The sequence below is a fragment of the Triticum aestivum genome, chromosome 5B (genome assembly GCF_018294505.1).
Source record: "Triticum aestivum cultivar Chinese Spring chromosome 5B, IWGSC CS RefSeq v2.1, whole genome shotgun sequence".
NCBI lineage: Eukaryota > Viridiplantae > Streptophyta > Magnoliopsida > Poales > Poaceae > Triticum > Triticum aestivum.
The window spans coordinates 663,388,044-663,408,241 of record NC_057807.1 but is presented as its reverse complement, the minus strand read 5'-3'; positions in this window follow the sequence as shown (position 1 = coordinate 663,408,241).

The following is a 20,198-nucleotide window of genomic DNA, read 5'->3' as shown; positions in this document are numbered from 1 at the left end:
TACACCAGGGGCTTAAGTTCCCCACATTATGGTGTGATAAGTCCGAACACTTTCACAAGTGCGGCACCCCGAACTTATAGCATTATATGCATCGGCTCCGAATCATGTCTTGGGTCAATAGTTGGGTTTGCCCGGCTCCCATGTTTTGGTACCTTACGTTCCGTTCTATCGGCTAAGGTAGCACTGGGAGAACCACTGCGATTGCGCCCCGGTTGAGCTGGGCGAACGCCTTAGTGGAGAAAGCTAAAACTGACCGACATGATGAGTCGAGAGCCGGTCGCTGTTCGAGAGGTTTTTTCGAGTCCCTAAAGACTTATGCCGCTTAGAGCGAGGAACCGGCTTTGTCCGGCCCAGGCGTGGATAGCGCCCCGAACTCGGCCTTCCGATCACTAGGGGCTTCGCCGAAATTTAAAATTATAGAATTCTATGGCTAAGTGAGAGTGTTCAAGCATTATAAGTCTGGTTGCCTAGTTCGTTGTGTTGAGCGCCTCCCTAGATGGACCCAAATATGGGAACAAGAGTGCTCAAATTTATCCCAAACACCCCAGCACTCACGGCATGGGGGCTGAAGCCGACGACTTGCCATCTCTCAGATTTGATAAACAGCCGCACAGAAGGTAATATTTTAAATCAACAAGCGTTGCTTAGCGCATATGAACAAAGTTTTCAGCGCACAGGATAACAAAATGCGAGTCTACTCAAATATTACATTATTGGAGCACTCACCCGCAATAGTGCGGGCACCCTTCAGGACACTCTTGTAATACATCTCGGGCGTGCGATACTCCTTGCCCGGCGGTGGCGCGTCCGTCACAAGCTTCTCAGCATCCATCTTGCCCCAGTGCACCTTAGCACGGGCAAGGGCCCGACGGGCACCTTCAATACAGGCGGATCGCTTGATGACCTCAACCCATGGACAAGCATCCACCAGCCGCCGCACCAGGCCGAAGTAGCTCCCAGGCATGGCCTCATCGGGCCAAAGCCGAACTATGAGGCCCTTCATGGCCTGTTCGGCCACCTTGTGGAGCTCGACCAGCTGCTTCAGCTGGTCGCTAAGGGGCACCGGATGTCCGGCCTCAGCATACTGAGACCAGAAGACCTTCTCCGTCGAGCTCCCCTCCTCGGCCCTGTAGAAAGCGGCAGCATCGGACACGCTGCGGGGCAGATCTGCGAACGCTCCTGGAGAGCTCCGAATTCGGGTAAGTAACAGGTAATTCACATTCACATGCTTGCTTTGCATGAAAAATGCCTTACCCGCCGCTATTTTCTTCAACGCCTCGATCTCCTGAAGGGCCTTGTGGGCTTCGGCCTTAGCGGCTTTGGCATTCTCAAGAGCCGATGCAAGCTCGGACTCTCGAGTCTTCGAGTCGCGCTCCAAACCCTCATGCTTTTCCATGAGAGCCTGGAGCTCTTGCTGTACCTCCGCCACCCGCGCCTCATGCTTCTCTCGCCCAGCACGCTCCACGGCCGCATTACGTTCGGCCGCGGACACCGCCTCCTTCAAGGTCGCCACCTCGTTCGTGGCCCCTGAAGTACCCACGTTATCCTTGTCATTTATATTGCAACCAAATCCTTTTCTGTAAGGTACAACTTTAATAAGGTGTTACTCACCTTCCTTGTCCTCGAGCTGCTTCTTGGCACGGCCGAGCTCGTTCTCGGACCGCTCGAGGCTTTGCTTCAAAGCATTGACCTCCGCAGTCAGTGCGGCAGAGGTCAGCAGCGCAGCCTGCAATCCCATATTGACATATTTATTAAGACTCCTGCGTATATCTTTTTAGATCCTCAGTCCGGCTTTTCTTTCCGAACACCGAACCGAGCATCAGGGGCTACTGTCTATGCGGTACTATTTTACATATATTAATATTCTTACCTCAAAGCCTGATAGAAGGCTGCTGCAGGCTTCGGTCAGCCCGCTTTTGGCGAGCTGGACCTTCTGAATCACCGCACTCATGACAGTGCGGTACTCCTCCTCGATGGAAGCACCGTTGAGCGCCTCCAGCAAGTTATCCGGCGCCTCCGGTTGGACGGAGGCCGCCGGCGCCACGGTCTTGCCCTTCTTACGAAGGGGCCGCCCGCCGGACTCCGGAACCACTGCAGGTTCCGGTGCGGAGTCCGGCACGAAGTCCGGGAGGTCGCCCTGTGGCACCTCCGGGTCCTCCTCCTCCGGGTGCGTCCCTCTCTGGGATCCCACCTCAGTGTCGTCAGCGTCACGAGGAGAGGAGGCGGTTGGAAGTGAAGTACTGTTCACATCCGACGAGCCCAAGGACCCGCTCGACGAAGCGGGAAGATCGTCCTTGGGCGGACTGCAGGGTTGTATGCGGCGTTAGAAAGACACCAAGTGGCAAAAAGAAAAATCATGAAGTCATTCGGGAGTCCGGATACTTACGATCTCGCCAGGGGCTTGGCCCTTGGAGGCCAATCCTCGTCGTCGTTACCGGCGTTGGCAGAATAGTCCGGGGGAAGAGTCCTTCCCTTCTTGGACCCTTCAGCCTCCCTCGCTGGGGAGGCCTTCCTTTTCTTCCCTCCCCCCACTGGGGGAGAGGCCTTTTTCTTCTCCTCCTCGTCCTCGGGGGAGGAGTCCGCCTCGGAGTCATCGGACACCTGAAAACGGGAACTCTTTCGAGTACCCGTGGCCTCCTTCTTGGCCTTCTTCTCCGGCACCACATGGGGTGCCGGAACCAGCAGCCCCGCTAAACGGGCATCCACTGGGTCTTCTGGCAAGGGGGCCGGACAGTTAGTATGCTTGGCCTTCTCCAGCCAGTCCTATCAAAGGAGAGGGAGTTTAGATCCCGCATGGAGTCAAACTATTAAAAACAAGTGTCCCGTAAAGGGTTGAATCACTTACCTCGCTAGCCTGGCGCTGCGAGCGGAATCCGCGATCTTCGGTAGCGGATGTGGGAGCTTCGGTGCCCTTAAACAGCACCTTCTAGGCATCTTCGTACCTAGTGTCGAAGAGCCCTCTCAAGGTTTGATGCTGAGCCGGATCAAACTCCCACAATTTAAAGGCCCGTTGTTGGCACGGGAGGATCCAGCGGATGAGCATGACCTGGACTACGTTGACAAGCTTGAGCTTCTTGTCCACCAGCTTCTGGATGCAGGCTTGGAGTCCGGTCAGCTCCTCCGAATCGCCCCAAGTCAGGCCACTCTCTTTCCAAGAGGTGAGCCGTGTGGGGATGCCAGATCTGAATTCGGGGGCCGCTGCCCATTTAGGGTCACGCGGCTCGGTGATGTAGAACCACCCCGATTGCCATCCCTTGATGGTTTCCATGAAGGCGCCCTCGAGCCAAGTGACGTTGGGTATCCTGCCCACCATGGCGCCTCCGCACTCCGCTTGACATTGAAGGTCTTGAGCCACAAGCCGAAGTGGGGCTGGATGCAGAGGAAGGCCTCGCACACGACAATAAACACCGAGATGTTGAGGATAAAATTCGGGGCCAGATCATGGAAATCCAGGCCGTAGTAGAACATGAGCCCCCGGACAAAGGGGTGAAGTGGGAAGCCTAGTCCGCGGAGGAAATGGGTAAGGAATACTACCCTCTCATGGGGCCTGGGGGTGGGGATGGGCTGCCCCTCGTCGGGGAGCCGGTGCGCGATGTCGCTGGACAGATATCCGGCGCCGCGCAGCTTCTTGATGTGCCCCTCCGTAACGGAGGAGGCCATCCACTTGCCCCCCGCTCCAGACATAGTTGGAGGAGGTTGAGGTGAGATGTGCGAACTTGGGCGCTGGAGCTCGAGTGCGCGGAGATGGATAAGCAAAGGAGGAAAAAGGCGTAGGTAAAAAGGTGGATCCTTATCCCCTTATATATGGGCGGACGAAACTATGCGTCCCCACCGGCCTGGTAAAACTCGCTTTTCTCCCAAGCGCCGCAATCAATGGGCGGTTGGGTTACCCACGTCCGTATTGATGAGAATCCCGGAATAAGGGGAACACGATCTCTGCTTCGACAAGACGTGCCAAGGAAACCGCTTCGCTAAACGCGCTGAGGCGGTATAATAAAAACGATTCAAGTAAAGGCTTGGTTGTGGTGTGACGTCACGCCACGAAATACGTCAGCAGATTGAACTTGTGTAAATATTATTCTCTCTACGGTGGAATGTGGAATTTATTTTGCAGAGCCGGACACTATCCTGGTGTTCACAATCTTCTACAAACTATTCGGAGAAGGAACCCGCCTTGCAATGCCGAAGACAATATGCGCGCCGGACTCGTCGTCATTGAAGTCTGGTTCAGGCGCTACTGAGGGAGTCCTGGACTAGGGGGTGTCCGGATAGCCGAACTATCATCATCGGCCGGACTCCAAGACTATGAAGATACAAGATTGAAGACTTCGTCCCGTGTCCGGATGGGACTTTCCTTGGCGTGGAAGGCAAGCTTGGCGATACGGATATGTAGATCTCCTACCATTGTAACCGACTCTGTGTAACCCTAGCCCTCTCCGGTGTCTATATAAACCGGATGGTTTTAGTCCGTAGGACACAACAACAATAACAACAATCATACCATAGGCTAGCTTCTAGGGTTTAGCCTCCTTGATCTCGTGGTAGATCTACTCTTGTAATACCCACATCATCAATATCAATCAAGCAGGACGTAGGGTTTTACCTCCATCAAGAGGGGCCTAACCTGGGTAAAACATCGTGTCCCTTGTCTCCTGTTACCATCCGCTTAGACACACAGTTTGGGACCCCCTACCCGGGATCCGCCGGTTTTGACACCGACAACGTCTAACTTGTTTTTACAGGGCATGTTGTGCTGTGATATGGTCAAAACGTGATGCTATATTTTATTGTATGAGATGATCATGTTTTGTAACCGAGTTATCGGCAACTGGCGGGAGCCATATTGTTGTCGCTTTGTTGCATGCAATGCAATCGCCCTGTAATTGCTTTACTTTATCACTAAGCGGTAGCGATAGTCGTAGAAGCAATAGGTGGCAAAATGACAACGATGCTACGATGAAGATCAAGGTGTCGCGCCGGTGACGATGGTGATCATGACGGTGCTTCGGAGATGGGGATCACAAGCACAAGATGATGATGGCCATATCATATCACTTATATTGATTGCATGTGATGTTTATCCTTTATGCATCTTATTTTGCTTTGATTGACGGTAGCATTATAAGATGATCTCTCACTAAATTTCAAGGTATAAGTGTTCTCCCTGAGTATGCACCGTTGCGAAAGTTCTTCGTGCTGAGACACCATGTGATGATCGGGTGTGATAGGCTCTACGTTCAAATACAACGGGTGCAAAATAGTTGCACACGCGGAATACTCAGGTTAAACTTGACGAGCCTAGCATATACAGATATGGCCTCGGAACACTGAGACCGAAAGGTCGAGCGTGAATCATATAGTAGATATGATCAACATAGTGATGTTCACCATTGAAAACTACTCCATCTCACGTGATGATCGGACATGGTTTAGTAGATTTGGATCACGTGATCACTTAGATGATTAGAGGGATGTCTATCTAAGTGGGAGTTCTTAAAGTAATATGATTTATTAAACTTTAATTTATCATGAACTTAGTCCTGATAGTATTTTGCAAATTATGTTATAGATCAATAGCTCGCGTTGTTGCTTCCCTGTATCTGTCGAAAAATAGTAGTTAGTAGCAATGATGCGGTATCCGGATTAGGTTCCCATCGCTACAGAGAATTATGTCTTAGCACCGCTAGTGCAAACCTATGCAGGAGTAATGCAGACGTTATGAACGTTTTAGTCAATATATGACTACTTGATAGTTTAGTGCACCATGCTTAAACGGCTTAGAATCGGGACTTCAAAGACGTTTTTGAACGTCATGGACCATATGAGATGTTCCAGGAGTTGAAGTTAATATTTCCAGCAATACCCGAGTTGAGAGATATGAAGTCTCCAACAGTTCTAAAGCTAAAAGATGTAGTAGAATCACTCAACTAGTGAGCATGTGCCAGATTGCTGGGTACTACAATCGCTTGAATCAAGTGGAGTTAATCTTCCAGATAAGATAGTGATTGACAGAATTCTCTAGTCACCACACCAAGTAGTAGAACTTCGTGATGAACTATAATGCAAGGGATGACGAAAACGATTCCCGAGCTCTTCGTGATGTTGAAATCGACGAAGGTAGAAATCAAGAAAGAGCATCAAGTGTTGATGATTGACAAGACCACTAGTTTCAAGAAAAGGGCAAAGGGAAAGAAAGGGAAACTTCAAGTAGAATGGCAAGCAAGTTGTCACTCCCGTGAAGAAGCCCAAAGCTGGACCAAAGCCTGAAACTGAGTGCTTACACTGCAAAGGAAATGGTCACTGGAAGCGGAAATGCCCTGAATATTTGGTGGATAAGAAGGATGGCAAAGTGAACAAGGTATATTTGATATACAGGTTATTGATGTGTACCTTACTAGTGTTTATAGTAACCCCTGAGTATTTGATACTTGTTCGGTTGCTAAGATTAGTAACTCGAAACAGGAGTTACAGAATAAACAGAGACTAGTTGAGGGTGAAGTGACGATGTGTGTTGGAAGTGGTTCCAAGATTGATATGATCATCATCGCACACTCCCTATACTTCGGGATTAGTGTTAAACCTAAATAAATGTTATTTGGCGTTTGCATTGAACATGAATATGATTTGATCATGTTTATTGCGATGCGGTTATTCATTTAAAGTCAGAGAATAATTGTTGTTCTGTTTACATGAATAAAACCTTCAATGGTCATACACCCAATGAAAATAGTTTGTTGGATCTCGATCGTAGTGATACACATATTCATAATATTGATGCCAAAAGATGCAAAGTTAATAATGATAGTGCAACTTGTTTGTGGCACTGCCGTTTGGGTCATATCGGTGTAAAGCGCATGAAGAAACTCCATAAAGATGGATTTTGGAATCACTTGGTTATGAATCATTTGATGCTTGCGAACCGTGCCTTTTGGGCAAGATGACTAAAACTCCGTTCTCCGGAACAATGGAACAAGCTACTGACTTATTGGAAATAATACATACCGATGTATGCGATCCAATGAGTGTTGATGCTCGTGGCAAGTATCGTTATTTTCTGACCTTCACAAGATGATTTGAGCAGATATGGGTATATCTACTTGATGAAACATAAGTCTGAAATAGTTGAAAGGTTCAAAGAATTTCAGAGTGAAGTGGAAAAATCATCATAACAAGAAAATAAAGTTTCTGCGATCTGATCGCGGAGACGAATATTTGAGTTACGAGTTTGGTCTTCAATTAAAACAATGTGGAATAGTTTCACAGCTCACGCCACCTGGAACACCACAACGTTATGGTGTGTCCGAACATAGTAACCGCACTTTATTGGATATGGTGCAATCTATGATGTCTCTTACTGATTTACCATTATTGTTTTGGGGTTATGCATTAGAGACAGCTGCATTCACGTTAAAAGGGCACCATCTAAATCCGTTGAGACGACATCGTATAAACTATGGTTTAGCAGTAAACCTAAGCTGTCGTTTCTTAAAGTTTGGAGTTGCGATGCTTATATGAAAAAGGTTTTCAACCTGATAAGCTCGAACCCAAATCGGAGAAGTGTGTCTTCATAGAATACCCAAAGGAAACTGTTGGGTACTCCTTCTATCACAAATCCAAAGGCAAAACATTCGTTGCTAAGAATGGATCCTTTCTAGAGAAGGAGTTTCTCTCGAAAGAAGTGAGTGGGAGGAAAGTAGAACTTGATGAGGTAACTGTACCTGCTCCCTTATTTGAAAGTAGTTCATCACAGAAATCTGTTCCTGTGACTACTACACCAATTAGTGAGGAAGTTAATGATGATGATCATGAAACTTCAGATAAGTTACTACAGAACCTCGTAGGTCTTCCAGAGTAAGGTCCGCACCAGAGTGGTACGGTAATCCTGTTCTGGAAGTTATGTTACTAGACCATGACGAACCTACGAACTATGAAGAAGCGATGGTGAGCCCAGATTCCGCAAAATGGCTTGAGGCCATGAGATCTGAGATAAGATCCATGTATGAAAACAAAGTATGGACTTTGATTGACATGCCCAATGATCGACAAAACATTGAGATTAAATGGATCTTCAAGAGGAAGACGGACGCTGATAGTGTTACTATCTACAAAGCTAGAATTGTCGCAAAAGGTTTTCGACAAGTTCAAGGTGTTGACTACGATGAGAGTTTTTCACTCGTATCTATGCTTAAGTCTGTCTGAATCATGTTAGCAATTGCCGCATTTTATGAAATCTGGCAAGTGGATAAACAAAACTGCATTCCTTAATGGTTTTCTTAAAGAAGAGTTGTATATGATGCAACCAGAAGGTTTTGTCAATCCTAAAGGTGCTAACAAATTGTGCAAGCTCCAGCGATCCATCTATGGACTGGTGCAAGCATCTCGGAGTTGGAATATACGCTTTGATGAGTTGATCAAAGCATATGGTTTTATACAGACTTTTGAAGAAGCATGTATTTACAAGAAAGTGAGTGGGAGCTCTGTAACATTTCTAATATTATATGTGGATGACATATTGTTAATTGGAAATGATATGAAAATTCTGGATAGCATGAAAGGATACTTGAATAAGAGTTTTTCAAAGCAAGACCTCGGTGAAGCTGCTTACACATTGAGCATCAAGATCTATATAGATAGATCAAGACGCTTGATAAGATTTTTCAATGAGTACATACCTTGATAAATTTTTGAAATAGTTCAAAATGGAACAGTCAAAGAAGGAGTTCTTGCCTGTGATGCAAAGGTATGAAGTTGAGTAAGACTAAAAACCCGACCATGGCAGAAAATAGAAAAGAATGAACAGTCATTCCCTATGCCTCAGTCATAGGTTCTATAAAGTATGCTATGTTGTGTACTAGACCTATTGTATACCTTGCTCTGAGTTTGGCAAAGGAATACAATTTTGATCTAAGAGTAGATCACTAGACAGCGGTCAAGAATATCCTTAGTGAGGACTAAGGAAATATTTCTCGATTATGGAGGTGATAAAAGAGCCCATCGTAAAGAGTTACATCGGTGCAAGCTTTTACACCAATCCAGATGACTCTAAGTCTCAATCTAGATACATATTGAAAGTGGGAGCAATTAGCTAGAGTAGCTCCATGCAGAGCATTGTGGACATAGAATATTTTGCAAAATACATACGGCTCTGAATATGACAGATCCGTTGACTAAACTTCTCTCACAAGCAAAACATGATCATACCTTAGTACTCTTTGGGTGTTAATCACATAGCGATGTGAACTAGATTATTGACTCTAGTAAACCCTTTGGGTGTTGATCACATGACGATGTGAACTATGGGTATTAATCACATGCAGATGTGAATATTGGTGTTAAATCACATGGCGATGTGAACTAGATTATTGACTCTAGTGCAAGTGGGAGACTGAAGGAAATATGCCCTAGAGGCAATAATAAAGTTATTATTTATTTCCTTATATCATGATAAATGTTTATTATTCATGCTAGAATTGTATTAACCGGAAACATAATACATGTGTGAATACATAGACAAACATATAGTCACTAGTATGCCTCTACTTGACTAGCTCATTAATCAAAGATGGTTATGTTTCCTAACCATAGACATGTGTTGTCATTTGATTAATGGGATCACATCATTAGGAGAATGATGTGATTGACATGACCCATTCCGTTAGCCTAGCACTTGATCGTTTAGTATGTTGCTATTGCTTTCTTCATGACTTATACATGTTCCTGTAACTATGAGATTATGCAACTCCCGTTTACCGGAGGAACACTTTGGGTGCTACCAAACGTCACAACGTAACTGGGTGATTATAAAGGAGTACTACAGGTGTCTCCAAAGGTACATGTTGGGTTGGCGTATTTCGAGATTAGGTTTTGTCATTCCGATTGTCGGAGAGGTATCTCTGGGCCCTCTCGGTGATGCACATCACTATAAGCCTTGCAAGAAATGTGACTAATGAGTTAGTTGCGGGATGATGCATTATGTAACGAGTAAAGAGACTTGCCGGTAACGAGATTGAACTAGGTATTGGATACCGACGATCGAATCTCGGGCAAGTAACATACCGATGACAAAGGGAACAACGTATGTTGTTATGCGGTTTGACCGATAAAGATCTTCGTAGAATATGTAGGAGCCAATATGAGCATCCAGGTTCGGCTATTGGTTATTGACCAAGAATAGTTCTAGGTCATGTCTACATAGTTCTCGAACCCGTAGGGTCCGCACGCTTAAGGTTTCGATGACAGTTATATTATGAGTTTATGAGTTTTGATGTACCGAAGGAGTTCGGAGTCCCTGATGAGATCGGGGACATGACGAGGAGTCTCGAAATGGTCGATACGTAAAGATCGATATATTGGACGACTATATTCGGACTTCGGCAAGGTTCCGAGTGATTCGGGTATTTTCGGGGGTACGAGAAGTTACGGGAATACGAGGAAGAAGCAATGGGCCTAATGGGCCAAGGGTGGAAGAGAGGAGGCAGGGCGCGCGGCCCCCCTAGCCCAAACCGAATTGGACTAGGGGGCCGGCCCCCCTTTCCTCCTTTCCCTCTCCTTCCTTCTCCTTCTCCTTCCCTTCCTTCCCCTCTCCTAGTTGGACTAGGAAAGGAGGGAGTCCTACTCCCGGTGGGAGTAGGACTCCTCCCTGGCGCGCCCTCCCTTGGCCGGCCGCCCCCTCCCCCTTGCTCCTTTATATACGGGGGCAGGGGGCACCCTATGACACACAAGTTGATCTACAGATCGTTCCTTAGCCGTGTGCGGTGCCCCCCTCCACCATATTCCACCTCGGTCATATCGTCGCGGAGTTTAGGCGAAGCCCTGCACCGGTAGAGCATCATCATTGTCACCACGCCGTCATGCTGACGGAACTCATCCCCGACACTTTGCTGGATCGGAGTCCGGGGATCGTCATCGAGCTGAACGTGTGTTGAACTCGGAGGTGCCGTACATTCGGTACTTGGATCGGTCGGATCGTGAAGACGTATGACTACATCAACCGCGTTGTCATAACGCTTCCGCTTACGGTCTACGAGGGTACGTGGACAACACTCTCCCCTCTCGTTGCTATGCATCACCATGATCTTGCGTGTGCGTAGGAAAACTTTTGAATTACTACGTTTCCCATCAGAATGATGTGATTGACTTGACCCATTCCGTTAGCTTAGCACTTGATCATTTAGTATGTTGTTATTGCTTTCTTCATGACTTATACATGTTCCTATGACTATGAGATTATGGAACTCCCGTTTACCAGAGGAACACTTTGTCTTCTACCAAGCGTCACAACGTAACTGGGTGATTATAAAGGAGCTCTACAGGTGTCTCCGAAGGTACTTGTTGAGTTGGCGTATTTCGAGATTAGGATTTGTCACTCCGATTGTCGGAGAGGTATCTCTGGGCCCTCTCGGTATTGCACATCACTATAAGCCTTGCAAGCAATGTGACTAATGAGTTAGTTGCGGGATGATGCATTACATAACGAGTAAAGAGACTTGCCGGTAACGAGATTGAACTAGGTATTGAGATACCGACGATCGAATCTCGGGCAAGTAACATACCGATGACAAAGGAAACAACGTATGTTGTTATGCGGTTTGACCGATAAAGATCTTCGTAGAATATGTAGGAGCCAATATGAGCATCCAGGTTCCGCTATTGGTTATTGACCGGATACGTGTCTTGGTCATGTCTACATAGTTCTCAAACCCGTAGGGTCCGCATGCTTAAAGTTTCGATGACGGTTATATTATGAGTTTATGAGTTTCGATGTAACGAAGGTTGTTTGGAGTCCCGGATGTGATCACGGACATGGCGAGGAGTCTCGAAATGGTCGAGACATGAAGATTGATATATTGGAAGCCTATATTTCGATATCGGAAGTGTTACGGGTGAAATCGGGATTTTACCGGAGTACCGAGGGGTTACCGGAACCCCCCGGGGGCTTAATGGGCCATAGTGGGCCTTAGTGGAGAAGAGGAGAGGCGGCTAGGGCAGGGCCACGCGCCCCTCCCCCCTAGTCCGAATAGGACAAGGAGAGGGGGGCGGCGCCCCCCCTTTCCTTCCTCTCTCTCCCTCCTCTTTCCCCCTTCTCCTAATCCAACAAGGGAGGGAGTCCTACTCCCGGTGGGAGTAGGACTCCTCCTGGCGCGCCTCCTCCTGGCTGGCCGTACCTCCCCCCTTGCTCCTTTATATACGGGGGCAAGGGGCACCCTAGAGAACACAACAATTGATCCCTTGGATCTCTTAGCCGTGTGCGGTGCCCACTCCACCATAATCCACCTCGATAATATCGTAGCGGTGCTTAGGCGAAGCCCTGCGTCGGTAGAACATCATCATCGTCACCATGCCGTCGTGCTGACGGAACTCTCCCTCAAAGCTCGGCTGGATCGGAGTTCGAGGGACGTCATCGAGCTGAACATGTGCTAGAACTTGGAGGTGCCGTGTTTTCGGTGCTTGATCGGTCGGGCCGTGAAGACGTACGACTACATCAACCGCGTTGTTCTAACGCTTCCGTTTTCGGTCTACGAGGGTACGTGGACACACTCTCTCCTCTCGTTGCTATGCATCACCATGATCTTGCGTGTGCGTAGGAAATTTTTTGAAATTACTACGTTCCCCAACAATATATACTTATTAATTTTTTTGTTCTATCAGGAACACTTAACCCATACTACTTTTTTCAGTCTTTTTATCAGTTATATCATATATGCGAAAATGGTCAATAAAGTTTGGTCGTTTCCAAAAGTAATTACAGCTAAATATATAAAAGCAATTATTGTGGATTTTATGCACTCGGTTCACACGATATATTTTCTCTCATTTGGAACCACTTCAAAATGGTATGAAAAAGTGATCATTTTTATGTCCGCTAAATACAGAAGTATGCTTACAAAATTTGGTGCGAAAATATGGCTGTATATGCCATGTATATTTTTGCAAAAATGAAGTTATGACATGTATAAAAATTAACAAAATGGTAATCCCTCTGTAGACTAATATAAGATCTTTTAGATCACTTCTTTAGTGATCTAAACGATCTTATATTAGTTTATTTACAGAGGGAGTACAGTGTATGTGAATTTGTGTATGGCACAGCCAATGTTCTTCCAGTATAACCATACCCATGCACACGCAGGGCCAAATACTGCCTTTGGAAATAAAAGTAGGGAAACACTAAGCGTTTCCCATAAAAGTAAGGGATCAATCCATTCGGGTGAATCACAACCTTTGGAAAGAAATAAAGAGTAATCAATCCATTCGCCCGGAGGGCCAAATACTAACTTTGCAAAGAAATAAAGGGTATTAATCCATGCCAATCATTCAATCAATCTCTATAGCACTTAATAGCTTCTCCATATATGTGCACCAAGCTGTCGCTATATATATGCTAGCATCCGGCCATTAGTTTCAATTCAACGAAAATCAGCCTGCCAACAAGTATTGAAGCCGTACTCATCTATCTATACATGGAGAAGTGCATGATGCGCGTCCAGGCAATACTGTTCCTTCTTGTATGCTGTGCTATCCATGCACAATGTAAGTGGCACAGACGCAACACCTTCTTCTCGTGTTTTTGTTTGATTCATTGCTTAATTATAACCAATCTTGAACTTGATTACGAACGTGATATACAGCATGTTTTTCTTGACATTTTTGTTTTTGAGGAAATTTCTTGACATTTTCATAGGTAGAGGAATAGGCGTGCAAGATTATGGATACCAAGGGTGCACCCACAAGAGTAAAACACACACAGCGTGCTATACCTGTTTACCCCTCGAGGTGTGCCATCCGACATTGGCCGACTGCAAAGCCCACTGCAAACGACCTCCTGGTCACAGTCACCTCCCAGCTGGTGGTTCCTCATTAGCTTGAAGAATGTACTGGATATGTGTTATGTGTTGCTGAAAAAAGAACTATGAACGAATAAGAGACAATAATATTATGTTTTTTTATACTTTGTGATTGTTGCAGGCAACTTTTTTTTTAGGGGATGTAAGCAACTCTCTTGGGAACCCTTCCTTCCGGTAGTCTGATGCGAGAGATTTGTAGGACGTCTCATTGATTGTTTCTCGGGAGTTCAATCCATCGGTGATTATTTCCATATAGTATAACTCACCATCCCCTCTGCAACCTCTTCGTCAATTCTCCGCTGCCAATGCACGGTCAAGCATGACAAATTACGAGCCCCGTGCGATAACTGATGGAGGTGGTGTCGTGGCTCCAATAATCATCTCCACGTCCTATGCATTTGTCGCCACTAGGTCAACCAAATTCAGATCGTGAGGGGAGTTGCCGGATCCCGCGCGTGCGGATTGTTTTAGTTTTAGGTTCTAGGATCCTAGTAGCTTAGGTTTTTGGATCGTTTGATGTCTTGGCTTCGGCGGTAGCGATGAACGATGCTAAATAAAGAAGCTCCCGATTCTTCTCCGGTGAGGCAATCGTCTCTATGATCGGTGATGGATTCGGGAACGAGTCTGTTCAAGCGTGGATATTGTGGCGGCGTCGACATCCTTGTGGTGGACTTGTGTTTGGGCTCCGCCATTGCGATGGCATGCGCTCCAGCATCGGCGTGGAGCTTGGGAGGTAGACCAGGAGCGGATGCAGATTGTGGTCTACATCGACGGCATTTGAAAGACCGAACATGTGCTGGGTTCGTGGTTGATGGATGACAGATATGGTTTTCCCCTTCGGCGTCTTAGTCGTGGTGGGGTGCCAGACCTGAAGTTGATGGCGTGTCCGGAGTGTTGCCCCAGTCTGATTCGTTCAACGGCAATGGCTTCACCTTTGATGAGCCATCTTGGAGGTCCTCAAAGTTGCATACCAATGATGGAGCCGCGTCAAGCTCGGATGAGGAGGTGATCCGTTATTTTTTCTTTTGGTGGTTGTTGTGGTGGTGCCGGAGGCGAACGTTGGTGTCAAGCTCAGAGACGTTTTGTTGTCTTTTTAGTTTTATCATGTCGGTTTTTACATGACTTGTATCTTTATGATATGAATAAGATATGTATTACCATGCAAAAAAATGCCATGTATATTTTGGCAAAAAAAAGATACAACATAATAATAATATACAAATAACAAAAATGGTACAGTCCAAGTAGTCCATAACCACCCCTATTCATATCCAATGCCAAATAGGTACTAAATTTGGAAAGAAATAAAGGGCAATCAATCCATTCGCGCGTAGGGGCCAAATATGTACTAACTTTGGAAAGAAATGAAGGGTGATTAATCCTTGCCAATATCCAATCAATCTTTATAGCACTTAATAGCTCCTCCATATATGTGCACCAAGCTGTCGCTATATATATGCTAGCATCTGGCCATTAGTTTCAACCAAAACCAGCCTGCCAACAATCGCTGAAACGTACTCGTCTACCTAGCTAGCATCATGGAGAAGTGCATGATGCGCGTCCAGGGAATATTGTTCCTTCTCGTATGCTTTGCTATCCATTCACAATGTAAGGGGCACAGACGCAGCACCTTCTCTTGTTTCTGTAATTCGGTTGTTTTCCTAATTATAGGTAGTCTGAATACCTGAACCCTGGTGACGCAACGATTAATATATTGTGTGATTAAGGATGGCAATTTTACTCACGGGTACGGATACTTACGGGTACCGTATTCGTATGGATAGGGTATGAGCACAAGTTTATACCCATGGGTAATACCCGTACCCTACCCGTTAAGTCACGGCTGGGGCACGGGTATAACTTCGTACTGGTATACACATACCCCTGCTCGTTTATATACCTTACCTGCGGAGGTTCAACATTCATTCTCGTAAGCTTGTGAATTTATTTTAAAGTTGTCATTAATTGTCAATTTGAGTTGAGATAATTGTCCTATACTCGAATATATGTTATTGAGTTGAGATAATTGTTTTTCTTTTATCAATGTGTTATCGATGAATGTAAAATTATGTATAACATGTGTACTATTTGATCTACCCGTTGGGTACCTGACGGGTATGGGTACGGTAATTGTCAATTTGGGTACGGTAAAGTTTTATACCCGTGAGTACGGGTATAAATAGAGTTTTGTACCCATTGATTACACGAGTATAGGTATGTTATTGCTTTACCCGCCTCATACCTTACCCATTGCCATCTTTATGTGCAGGGCCGGTCCTGATATTTCGGGGGCCCAGGGCAAAATTACAACCCAGGGCCCCTACTATAAAGATCAAAATAATAATCTCATTTATTTTTAGATTCATTCCTTTACCTAACTTATCATTGTCTATTGTTCCAAAATAAAACGAGAATTGTAAATAGTGTATTCCTTTACTTAATTAGACAAATCGAATACCTGATAGTGGGCAAACATCAAGATGAAAGATTTAAAGTTTAAAAGCTTCATTTGTAACAATAAAAGATCATTTACCTACCCGACGGCTACGGGAGTCTGAGTGGCTTTATTATATAACCATGTTTAGATTGAAGTTATGTGTGTATAGCTGAGACCTTCTTCCAATTTTTAAGTTAAATTTGCAGTCATGATGATTTGGAGAGAGAATGCAAAGAACGACAATCAAACACATAGCAGGCAACTTTTTCAATAGATAAGGCGGTTGGTGTTGTGTCGACAAAGTCCAGACAAATAGAGCAAAGGGCACACGAAATTAAAATTTTGTACTGCATCATATGTGAGACCTTCTAAGATCTGACTGCTGCTGCACCATATGAACGTGACCAACTAGAAAGAGGAGGTTAGGGATGACCTTATAAGTGGGGTGGCTTCATCTTGCACATGAGAGGCATCTCACGAACGGGGGATAACACAACGGGACCGGGGACCTGGAGGAAGACCAGTCGGCCGCATGGCGTAGAGCGATCTACATCGGCACCGCGACTCGCGATCGGGGCCCTCGGGGGAATAGGATCGTCGCGAAGCAGCGAACTCGCGATGGGAAGAAGGAAAACAGGGATTTTTTCGTGCGCTCTAGGTCGATGCCTCCTTATGGTCTGGGCCATGGGCTCCTTGCGAACCCTGGAGGGGGCCCCTAGATTTCGGGGGCCCCGGGCGGCCGTCCCCCTGCCACCCCCTCAGGGCCGGCCCTGCTTATGTGTGATCATATGGTTATATGGTAATAATAGTATATATTTCTTGGCATTTCCACAGGTAGAGGAATAGAGGACCATCCACTCCACCACAGGTGCATCGGGGGTGGAGGATGCTATACCTGTACAAATTCCATTGATATGTGCTATCGGACGATGGAAATTTGCAAAGCAGACTGCAACCCAACCGCAGCCGAGATCACCTCCTCTGTAGTTCCTCACTAGCTTGAAGATTGTATTGGGTGTGCGTTTTCTGTTGACAAAAGAACTATGAATGAATAAGAGTAGGAGTATATGTTTTTACTTGGTACCTGTTCTGGGCAAATTTCTCGGGAACTCTTGCACATCTCGTCGATCGTTTCTTGGGAGTTCAGCCCATCGGTGATTATTTCCATATGCAGTATAACTTACCATCCTCCCTCCAACCTCTTCATCAATCCTTGGCTCCTTGCCCAAATTCTCCGCTGCCACCGCACGTTCGAGCACGCTGAATTGCTAACCCCGTGCGATAACTGATCTGGTTGGAGGTGACATTGCTGCTCCCGAAATCCTCCCCGTGTCCTCCGCATTTGTCGCCGCTGGGTCGACCAGATTCAGATTTGTGCATTTCTAAGTTTTCCAAATCTTTTATAAAGGGAGGAGCCATGAAGCCACATGCTGCTAGCAGCCGAGGATTAACATACATGAAAGAGACCGATGACTAGGAGCAGAAAAATTGTTACACGGCTTCTGCTGCTTAAAGAGGAGGTCGGTGGTAGGGGTGGATTAACGAGCAGCTCGGCTCGTTAAGCTCGTGCTCGTTAAGATTAACAAGCAGGAAACCCTGCTCGGCTCGGCTCATTTGAAGCTCGTTAAACTCATGAGCGCTCGCGTTAACAGATTATAATGTGTTACGATATACAGGATGAATGTGTAGGTGTGGTTTTCAAGATGAAATATGATGACTACAAAAAGAAATGATGTAGTCTGTTGCCTCATATGTCTATTAGATTGAATAGATTGGCTGAGGTGCTACAAAAAGTTTGTCACGTAAGACTAAAATATGTGTTGGGTTGTTACTAACGAGCTGATGAAGCTACTCGTAAAACTCGTTAGCCTCGCTTGTTAAGTTTAACGAGCAAAAATCAATGATTGTCTCTGTTCATAAGAAGCGAGCTATGAACTTAACGAGCCGAACTATCGAGCGCTTATTAAGTTCGCGAGCTACGAGCTTTTGGTCAAACCCTAATCGGTGGCAATCTATACTTCTATATCTATATCTATATCTATATCTATACTTTTTTTATCTATATCTATATCTATATCTATCTATCTATCTATACTTCTATATCTATCTATCTATATCTATCTTTATCTATCTGTATCTATATCTATCTTCTTTTTTGTGAGGTATATCTATATCTATCCTCTATAACACTAAACTCCCTACTTTTAAAGAGCCCAATTGAGGTCTCCAATTGAGATTGAACCACCCAATTTTGACCGGTAAACAAATTCTCAAAGCTTTCCCATTCAATTTTGCTATACTACACACTATGCTCCTTAATTTTTGAGGCCTCATAACTAATTGATGTCTTTAATTAAAGAACACTTAGCCGGCATGTGTTCAAGGGAAAGCCTATGATTCCGGGATCATAAGAGGCCCAAAAGGAACGGAATTGGTTTCGGAAAAAAACATATGTTGTAGCTGTATGATTCTATCGGCAATTAAGCTGTATGATATATATCATACAACCAACATATGGGGGTTGAAACTAATGGCTGGATATATATGTAGCGACAGCTTGGTGCGCATATATGGAGGAGCTATTAAGTGCTATAAAGTTAGTACATATTTGGCCCCTACGCGCAAATGGGATTGATTGCCCTTTATTACTTTCCAAAGTTAGTATTTGGCCTCCCATGTGAATGGGGGTGGTTCTGATAGACCTTGCGGATCGGGTAGGTCAGATCATCGGTGGTCTTACCTTCTGCCTGGTCTGACGAGCTGGAGCCGGAGGCCATGGTAGGTTGGTGGCGGCGGTGTGTGTGTGTGTGTGTGTGAGAGAGAGAGAGAGAGAGAGAGAGAGTGGTGGCGGTTACGGTGGCAGAGAGAGGAAGAGGTGGTGGCGGAGCTTCCCGTCAGCACTGCGCGAGACCTAGACCGGTAGGGTTTGTCGGTGGGGTGTGCGATAACACGACGAACCTCGTGAGGCGTGCCGCCGGCCCCCACCTCTTTATATGGCGAAGGTGATGGGGGGGGGGGGGGCGGGGGCGTCAACCATAGTGGGTTGAGCGCCCCCGATCAGGGCGCGGATCTAAGGGCCCATTAGTTTCAACCAAATCCAGCCTGCCAACAATCGCTGAAACCGTACTCGGCTACCTAGCATCATGGAGAAGTGCATGATGTGCGTCCAGGCAATATTGTTCCTTCTCGTATGCTTTGCTATCCATGCACAATGTAAGTGACACAGACGCAACACCGGCCTCCTTTTCTTGTTTATGTAATTCGATTATTTTCTTAATTATAGGTTGTCTGATTACCCGAACCCTGGCGACGCAACGACTAATATACTGTGTAATCATATGGTTATATGGTAACAGTATATATTTCTTGGCATTTTCACAGGTCGAGGAATAGGCGTGCAACCTGACTACCAACACGGGTGCTATGGTTCTGCAACGTGCTATAGCTGCCGCCCCTATGATATGTGCTATCCGACTATGGAAATTTGCAAAGCCCACTGCCCACCTCCAGAAGCAACCACCTCCTCCGCATTTCCTCATTAGCTTGAAGAATGTACTGGATGTGTGTTTTTTCATGATGAAGGAAGAGCTTTGAATAAATGAGAGACAATAATATGTGTTTACTTTGTACTTGTCGGAAAATTTCTTGGGAATATTTAGGAGTCTCGCCGATTGTTTCTTGGGTGCTCAACCCATCAGTGATTATTTCCATACACAAATTGCCATTCTCTCTTTCACCAGTCCTCGCACAAATTATTCGCTGCCAACAAACGTTTGAGCGCGACCAATGTGACATATTTTAGATATTTTAAATGGACTACAACATACGGATGTATGTAGACATATTTTAGAGTGTAGATTCATTCATTTTGCTTCGTATGTAGTCACTTGTTGGAATATATAAAATGACTTATTTGG